Genomic DNA, 9,470 nt, shown 5'->3' with positions numbered 1-9,470 from the left:
GTGGCCCTCCCTGGAGATTGTGGCAGCATAATCAAAGGAGAGGAAACATAAGCCAGACAGTTTAGTAATGATTTGTAGCTCTTATAAAACCATTTCTCTAAGGAAGGAGATGCTAATAAATTGTTGCCATAAGGGTTTGGGATTATCTGTGATTCCTAATTATTCCAACTACCCAGAACACTTTTGCCATAAGAATTAAGACCTGCCTACATGGTTTGGATAATTGAGATCAGGTTCCTGATTTGCTGAGTAATTAAAAGCACAATTGATCCTTGAATCTCTAACTGCATTATGTACCCATCTCCTTTATTAGATATCTTTACATCTAATGCATATGGTCAATGTTTAAGTAGGAATCCTGTTACTTTTATTTTCCTCTATGGATCAATGAAACTCTCTAAGTAATAGTATGCTAGGGTCAAATCCTATTTGCATTAATAAAACTGAAGCCAACTTTTTAAAATGCCAGCAGAAGAATGCATATGTTTTGACTAGTTTTTATTGTCAACTGATTGTTTTTTTTTTAAAGCTTTTATTTTTAAATGGCAATTATCTTTGCATTTACATATCACCACTTTGTGAGGGAGTCTGCAGTGATAGGTTATTCTTTCATTGTTATTCATGAGATACTGTCGCCAAGTCATAAAATTGTAGAATGAGTTGCCCTAAATTGGGATTAGAGTGTAGCAATCAGTCATTGCCTCTGGAATGCAATGAGGCCCCAGTGATGCAAAGCTATAGTTTCTGACAGCACATTTATTTTTTAAAGAAGTTGGATGGGAGAGGGCAAACAGGAGGTAAGAGGAAAAGTTCACCCAGAGAAAACATGGGAACTCACTAAGACTATTTCAGAGGAGGAAGACTGAAAACAGTGAAAATCAAAGAAACAGAAGAGGTCCTTGTCCTTCAGAAACATTTAGGGAATCCACTTTTAATCCACAAAGTAGGTTGAACTTAAATTGTAAAAAGCACTAAAATTCCTATTGGAGCATTCTACACCCAAGCTACCTTAAAAATAAGCAATAATCCTACAGTTTGAGAAAGAATGTATTCATGTACTTGGCCTTCTGCCTCACCTCAGGTAAGATAACTTTTGGTCACCTTGAGAGACAGGCAGAATGCATGACTCTCAACTCTCAGAAAATCAAAATTTCCTATTAATACTTCTGTCCTCCTCCCTTGCCCTCATCTGCATGGTGACCAGATTTAGCTATTGGAGGAAATTATTACTTGTGAAAATAGGAACAGGTAAATATTTATGGGAAAATAATATCCCATTTTCCTGAAACTATATACTGAATAATAAAAAGGGCAACATAAAACAGATTTTTACACAAATAGAGGGAAAGTAAAATTATGTGCTATAATTTTCTTCAAGTAGGTTTTGCTTTTAAAATCCCCTGGAAATGTCCAAGAGTTCGATGGAAACTACTCTGGATACAAAGAGCTGTCCTTTCTGTTTCACAGTTACTAAAGTATCCTTACAGACATTTATTTTTGTTCTATGTTTTTCTTTTCCTAGCACCCTAAAATAACGTAACCCAGTGTCCCAACTTGGAATTCCCAGGTCATTACTCCAGAAGACTCTCTCTTAATAATCAGCTACTCTGCCCTTGTCAAGCTATGGATAGAATAACTAAACCTGTTTTGCAAAGAGTTATTTCCTAGAATTTCTGTATCTACAGGGATAGCTAGAATTGGATATTTTAATCAGACAGGTAACATTTCAGGTAGGATTAACAGCTATCCTGCCTCTTTGGGAAAGTAGCCCGTTATGAATACAAATGTCTAGATTTGCCCATTTTCCACCCAGGCAGCACAAGGTACAGAGTGACCATCAATAAGAGGGGGCCACAAGTTTTGATGTTATTACCACTCAATGTAGATGTATGCTTCAGCTAAGCAAAGGTGGTCCAGTTACCAATTAATAGTTAATTTCAATTAAGAATGTATATCCTGACCTTATGAATGTGCTAAGTTGCTTCAGTTGTGTCCCACTCTTTGTGACCCCATGGACTGTAGCCCACCAGTCTCCTCTGTCCATGGGATTCTCCAGGCAAGAATCCTGGAGTGGGTTGCCATGCCCTCCTCCAAGGGATCTTCCCAACCCAGGGAGCAAACCTTTGTCTCTTATGTCTCCTGGATTGGCAGGCAGGTTCTTTACCATTAGTGACACCTACATCAACCTAAAACTTTAGAGATAGTTTAGACCATAAAATGGGTCTTTGTATAGGAAAAAGATACTTGCTACTCCACAGATGATTTGAATTCTTTACACAAGCTTGGATGCTTGTGTTCTGGTCCCAGGGTAGAGTGTTGGCTGCTATGGTGAATAAAATATACAGTAAAGAAGTATCTATCACTTGCTGTTGTCTATATGATGAGATTTTGCCTTAAAAAAATAAGGTGAATCTCTTTCTTTTGCTATTTATTTCAGTACATCCTTTTCTGCAAAGCAAAAATGGTGGTGTAGCATGGGGAGACAGGTGTTGTCATTTTTTAAGGAGGAGGAGCTTAGAGAAGAATTCTAGGTGAGTAATAGTGCCCCACTTTTGCAAGCTGCAAACAAAAAGATCTAGAATTATGCACTCTTACCCACAAAAGGGGAAAATAATACAATGTAACCCACAATGTCAATCACTTTAACAACCTGCAAAGCAAATGACACAATGCATGCCCTGCTTTCCACCCAAGTTAAGGAATCATGGCAGTCTGTTCCCGCCTCCACAGAGCAATTACTGCAGTTACTGATCACATCTGCTGAATGATGACAAGGGGAAGACACCAGGTTCCCCACTCTCTTTTGAATAATGAAAATAAGTAGAGAGATGGCACTCTTTGGCAGTGAGTTTCCTTTGGGGAAGGGAAGGGGAGGGAAGGTTGGAAAAGTGACCTGTTTCTTCTCCTTCTGAGTGTATTTGTGGGTTTTATCTTCAAAGATGGCTTAGAGTCAATCCTGCTAAATTTCCTCTGAAATGCTTGGCAAATGGATATCAGCCACATGCTGATAAATACATGTAGACTGTAGTTTAGATGGCAAAGAATCTGCCTGCAATGCAGGAGACCCAAGTTCGATCCCTGGGTTGGGAAGATCTCCTGGAGAAGAGAATAGCAACCCACTCCAGCATTTTTGCCTGAAGAATCCCATGGACAAAGGAGCCTGGTGGGCCACAGTCCATGGGGTTGAGAAGAGTTGGATATGACTAAGCAAATAACACTATTACTACTACACTAAACAAGCACACCACCACCAGCAAGACCCTTTGATCATTAAAATAGCCTAATAATTCAGATGGTTGTAGGTATATTGAATATTTTCTTTTCTGCCTAATGCTTAATTCATTTGCTCATCCATTCAGTCACTTATCACCAACAATTTATGTATCTTTATAAAGGGTTAAGTATGGAATGTAACAAATTGATATATTTTCTCAAATTTCCATCTTTTATCCTGTCATTATCCTACTTACTCTTCTCCTTTTGGTTATCCTCTGGATAAGAAGAATTAGCCAACACATTATTTATGTGTTTTTATATGTTAATTTATCCAACGATCTTTAACTGAGCACCTAGTATTCACTAAGCTCTGAGCTAAGAACTGCAGGGAATACAATGATAATTAAAACCTGGTCCTTGAGGAGTTTCAGACTACTGAGTTCCAGCAAATGGACTACGTATCTTTTATATTCTTTGGGGTAGAAGAAATATGGAGAATCTTCTCTCATTGCAAAATCATTGGCCATCTGATTTTAATTTTCAAGAAGCTGCCATCAGGAAAATCCGTTATATCTCCCTAAAAAACATGATCTTTCAGCTACAGTGTAAATTGTCTTGGCTCATTGTCTTTACTTCCTCACCTTTTGGTAAGTCCTCAATTCCTGATATTGGACTTCTGTCTTGGTTACTACAGGGAACTCTCCTTACCTGGGCCATTAGTGACCTTCAAACCCAAGTCAAAGAAACAGAAATGAGAGAATGCATGGTGTGTGCATTTATCCTCATTTATTTTACAAATGCATACTGAGTATCTACCTTGCACCAACAGCTAGGCATGTTGAGGGAACTCTGAGTACGTCTCTGTTGAGAGTGGTTTTCCTTACAAGGCTGCGAGTCTCTTGAGGGTAAGAACTTTGTCTTTGCTTTATCCCTAGAATTTTACAATACTTTTCAGGTCTTAGCTAAACTGCTGTGCTGTATTTGATGGAAGAAATTTCTCCCTCTTTGAAGCTCCTCCCTTCCCTAAAGCATTGGTGAAAAGTGAAGTGAAAGTGAAGTTGCTCAGTTGTGTCCGACTCTTTGAGACCCCATAGACTGTAGCCTACCAGGTTCCTCTGTCCATGGAATTCTCCAGGCCAGAATACTGGAGTGGGTTGCCATTTCCTTCTCCAGAAGATCTTCCTGACCCAGGGATTGGACCCAGGGATTGAACCCAGGTCTCCCGCACTGCAGGCAGACGCTTTACCCTCTGAGCCATCAGGGAAGCATTGGTAGTTGTGTTCTAATGTGGTTGACTGGTTTCTTAGGTGGTCACTCCTTCCTAGTGTCACACGACCTAATGAGTAAGGTTGTCCTTATGGTGCTCAAGTGGTTGAGACTAAGATTATTTTCGACCAAGAAGGAGCATTAAAATCGGTTTCTAGGAGAAGGAATGAACTGAGTTCAAATCTGTGTAAAGCTAAGATTTTTTGACTAAAGAAAGGTAAAGTGGAAATACCAATACCAGAGGTGGGTTTGATGCTGACTTTATAGAATCAGATGTGTACAGGCTGTGGGAAAGGACCATGGTGGTTTTCAGAAGGAGAAACTTTTAAAATTCTCCGAACACAAGTGTTTCGGTGTTATCAGTCAGAGCATAGAGGGGGTACATCTATAAATAAGTTTATAATTTATCACAAATACATAAAACTTGTCTCTGGTATGGTAAACACCTACTCTTTAAAAAATGTTTGAATTTTTTAAATTTAAATTTAAATGAGTGCTCTTTTTTAATGAGTGCTGCTTCTTCTCTGCAGAAAGGTTAGAATTTCCATGTATTCATTCCATTCTTTACTCTCTACACTTTTATTAAAATTTTAAAATCACTTTCACTTTTATTTTATTCTATGTTTTGGCCACACTGTGTGACCTGCAGGATCTTAGTTCCTGGCCAGGGATTGAACCCCCACCTCCTGCATTGGAAGTGTGGAGTCTTAACCACTGAGCCACCAGGGAAGTCCCTACCCTCTACTCTTTTATATATACCTTCAGTGAATTTTGAACAATTTTGCCCATATTCCCAGTTTTAATTAAACATATTAATAATTCTCAATACATCTCTCTTATGAACTTGATCATCTTGTAGTTATCCTCTTTTCTATGGATATTCAGTACCATGCTTCTACATGTATTTAACAAATATTAAATATTGGACACAACAACAAATAAGACAGACATAATTCTTGTTCTCATGAAGCTAAATCTGAAGGGACATCATGCTCTGTATTGAAAGATCAGTAGTCCCCCAGCACGGCTAATACTGTGGCTGGTACATAGTAAGTGCTCAATAAAAAACTGTACTATGAGTGAATAAATGACTACATATGCCACGTTCTCTCTCATCTCTGTGTCTTTGACTGTATACTTTCCTTGTCTGGAATGCTCTTTCCATACCTTCAGTAAGTGGTACAGTTCATTTGATTCCTTCTTGATGCCATTGTCTCTTTTTGGCCTTTTCAGTCCACTCCAGGCAATCTAGATGCTCCTTTCTCTGTGATCCTATTACATCTCCTTCACACTTACATTTGTAGAACTTAGGTACAAACACCAGGATAACATTAGTTGCCTTCACATGGGGTAGTTAATTGCTTGTGAGCTGGAACCATGTCTCAGGTCTCTCTCTAGCACCCAGCACAAGGGCTGGTTCACAGTAGTTGGTCAGTGAATATGAATTAGTAAATGGAAAGAAATGAATGAAATAAATTCCATGGACAGAGGAGCCTGACAGGCTGCGGTCCTTGGGGTCACAAAGAGTTGGACACAATTGAGCGACTAAGCACAGCTCACCAATGATTTTGCATCCAAGGATTGACATACTTTGATCCCAAATTTTCACTTATGTATCTCCCGTTTCTCCATGTATCAACTAGGATCCAGCCAATGTGTTGGTCTTAGATGTGTCTTTCAATTTCCCATCTTTATGCCTTTTACATATTGTTGCCTCTAAGTGAATGCATCTTTTACCTCTTCTATTGCTACTAACCACTCAGGCTTCAAAGCCCCTCAAATGCTGACCTCCTTCCCTACTTCTATTACACTTGTCACATTCCTGACTCACCTCCTCATTCAGGAGCCTGGCCAGCTGTGGCCATGGGGTCTCAAAGAGCTGGACACAATTAAGAAATTAATACTTTCCCTTTCAGACCATTTGGACAGGTAGCATCTCTCTCTCTCCCACGGGCATGTGCATTATAGGAATACAGGTCAAAAAAAAGGGAGAAAGGATTTCTTTTGATAAATTCTAGAGAATAAAATCTTTATTCCTTTCCCTGACAAAATTGTCAAGTTCATAAACAGGTGATCCTGCAGCAGCCATGAGAGCATGTCATCATGGCATTCCAAATACCAAGAATAAAAAGAAGTTTCTGAAAAAAAAAACAAGGTCATGCACAGAGGACATAGAACCAAAATGGCACTGGTCTACTCAATAGCAACATAATCACATAGAAGGCCATCGCGGAATAAAATTCTTAGGGAAAAAGAGTTCCCCCAAGAGTTCTGTACTAAAACAGAACTATCAATAATTTGAATAAAGAAATTTCCAAGGATGCAATATTTCAAAATTTATATACCATGCATCTTTTTGCAGGCATTTCCTAGAGAATGTGCCTTTTTAAATAAGGGAATACAGTAAGGAGAAGAAAGATATAGAACCCAGGAAACAGGAAATCTACCACTGGAGAGAGTGAGAAAATAGCAAGTTGATGACAAAGGACGATAACTACGACAAAGGTGACTGAAAGAACTGCCAGGTCACGTCGGAGTAACAACATGGAGAACTCTAGGAGGAATAGCTCCATGAGTTACAAAAGGAAACGGACAGATTTGGTGATGTAAAATCTTATCCTGGTAATCATTTTCCAAAGCCATTAATGGAACTAAGAAGGTTTGCCATAGGTCCAAATGAATCCAAGTAAATGGGAAAAAGCAGATGATCAATTCTAGAAAAAGACATTGTATGAAAAGTTTATATAGGAAAACAAAAGTAATTGTAATACACTACTCAACAGAAAACTGTTTTTATATAGTTATAATCAAGAAAGCAACAAATAACAATCAAAATGTATAACTAGTTTGAAAGAATGAAGTAGAGTAAGCGGGTGTATACTAGAGAGAAAAATTCTAATGTTCTACATTAGGAAGTCAGTGAGTGATGTTTTAAATTAGTGAATCAAAAGATAGCTAGCTACATGCTGCAGAAATATGAAGATAACTACCAGATGAGATAGCAAAGAGTAGAACTGGCCGCCTTTGGCAAGCAGGATGAGGGTAGAGGGGAGGAAAATGGGAGCAGGGGATGCTATTTGTTATAAAGCCACTATCCTATTGGACTACACATGTATACTGCATTGATACAAATAAGGATCTAAATCAATATACCCTTGGACCCAGTAAACTTTTGGATATGGACATAAAATTTGACAATATGTGTAAGGTGGTGGCACAGTGGTAAAGAATCCACTTGCTGATGCAAGAGACACAAAAGACGCGTGTTCAATCCCTGGGTTGGGAAGATTCCCTGGAGGAGGAAACGTCAACCCACTCCAATATTCTTGCCTGGAAAATTCCATGGACAGAGGAGTCTGATGGGCTACAGTCTATGGGACTGCAAAGAGTTGGACATGACTGAGCGACTGAGGACCTATGCATGGGTTATCACAGCATTCTTCTGCTGCCAATAAAGAATCAGTGAATTTTTATTTTGTGGAACCTTCTAGCCACATTAATTCAATAGTTTGTATTTAATATGTGGATTGCCATTAAAGCTTCTAGGAAGGGTTGACATTAGGGTTGACATTAGGGTTTGGTGGTGGTATATAAACAGGGTACGCCTTAGAATTCTTTGTCTTTAGTTCATATCCTGCCAAGCTAAACAACCTCAGGAAGATTGCTTACCTTCTCGAGTTTCTCAAACACAAAACCAGGATAGTAATACCTATATCATCGTGCTTTTTAGTACTAATACTCTACTTGCTATGATAACAGTTGGCACTTTTCATATTGCTGTTAGTGCTGGTTCTTCTACCATGCCTGTTTGGAACTTGACTTACATATTTTAAATTCTTGGGTATCGGGAAAGGATCAAGTTTTGATCCCACAACCTACTGGAAGTGTGACCTTGGGTAAGTTCACTTAAATTCTCTTAACCTGATTTTTCTCATATGTGACACAGGGAGAGAAATGGTGCTGATCTCAAAGGATCGTTATCAGGAATGAACGAGATACTACATGCAAAATTCAGCAGTCTGACAAAGCCTCAATTTGCAGTAGTCATTTTATTTTTTATGTTATCTTTTGCCTATCATAGATCAGCTTCCTTCTCTGTTGTATCACTAGGGATTCAAATAATTTACCAGAAACCCAAAGAATTTTCAAGTTGAAAGGTACCTGAGCTATCAGGCAACTAAAGACTTCAAGTCATGCTTTTTTAAGTCTTTTAATTTAATTAGTTTTAAACTTTAAGCTTGAAAAACTAGGCTCAACAAGGAAGAGAAAGTGTAGAGAAATGACATTCCAACCGGTCTCAGGAAAAGCCAGATTTTAGATTCTTTGGAATAAAACGGGTCTTCACTGTTTACAAGGTTTCTGTGATGTAAAAATTCTCTTCGTATTTTTCACTATTGCATCATGTTTTTTTTCTATGTCCCCCTATTGAATCGTGGCTGCCTCAATCAGACAGACAGAAAATAAGCATGCACGTTTTTCTTTGCATCTATAATGGAAATCTTAGCAGTAGACAGTAGCTGGTCTGTCTGCCCATTAGATGCAAGTCACGCTTTTTTAAATTAGCAGAGTTGAGTGCCTCTTTAAGTGTGTGCATGCTCTTTCATCACTTAATGGGCTACGTGGTTCTCAAATGCACCAACAGGACAGCATCACCTATGCACGTCAGAAATAACAACTCCTCAGACGTGTCCTAGACCTCTTGAATCAGAAAGTCTGATTCTTCTGGGGCTCTGCAATCCGTGTTGTAAAGAGCCCTCCAGGTGATTCTCATACATACTGAATTTGACAACAGCTGGCCTAGATCTTTCCAAGCATAATACCAGAAAAAAAAATACAAAATGATAGCAATGCATTTGCACACACCATGAGTAGCAGGTCAGCTATATTCAACTGTTCCTTCCACAAAAGCTCACCATGCCAGGCACTGTAATAGTCACTGAGTATTCAAGATGAATTTATCAGGGCATAGCAAACATTTGACAGGATAC

This window comes from Giraffa tippelskirchi, chromosome 7 (genome assembly GCF_054371585.1).
Source record: "Giraffa tippelskirchi isolate mGirTip1 chromosome 7, T2T-mGirTip1v1.2.pri, whole genome shotgun sequence".
NCBI classification, from domain to species: Eukaryota; Metazoa; Chordata; class Mammalia; order Artiodactyla; family Giraffidae; genus Giraffa; species Giraffa tippelskirchi.
The sequence above is the reverse complement of the archived record's forward strand: the minus strand, read 5'-3'. Positions refer to the sequence as shown.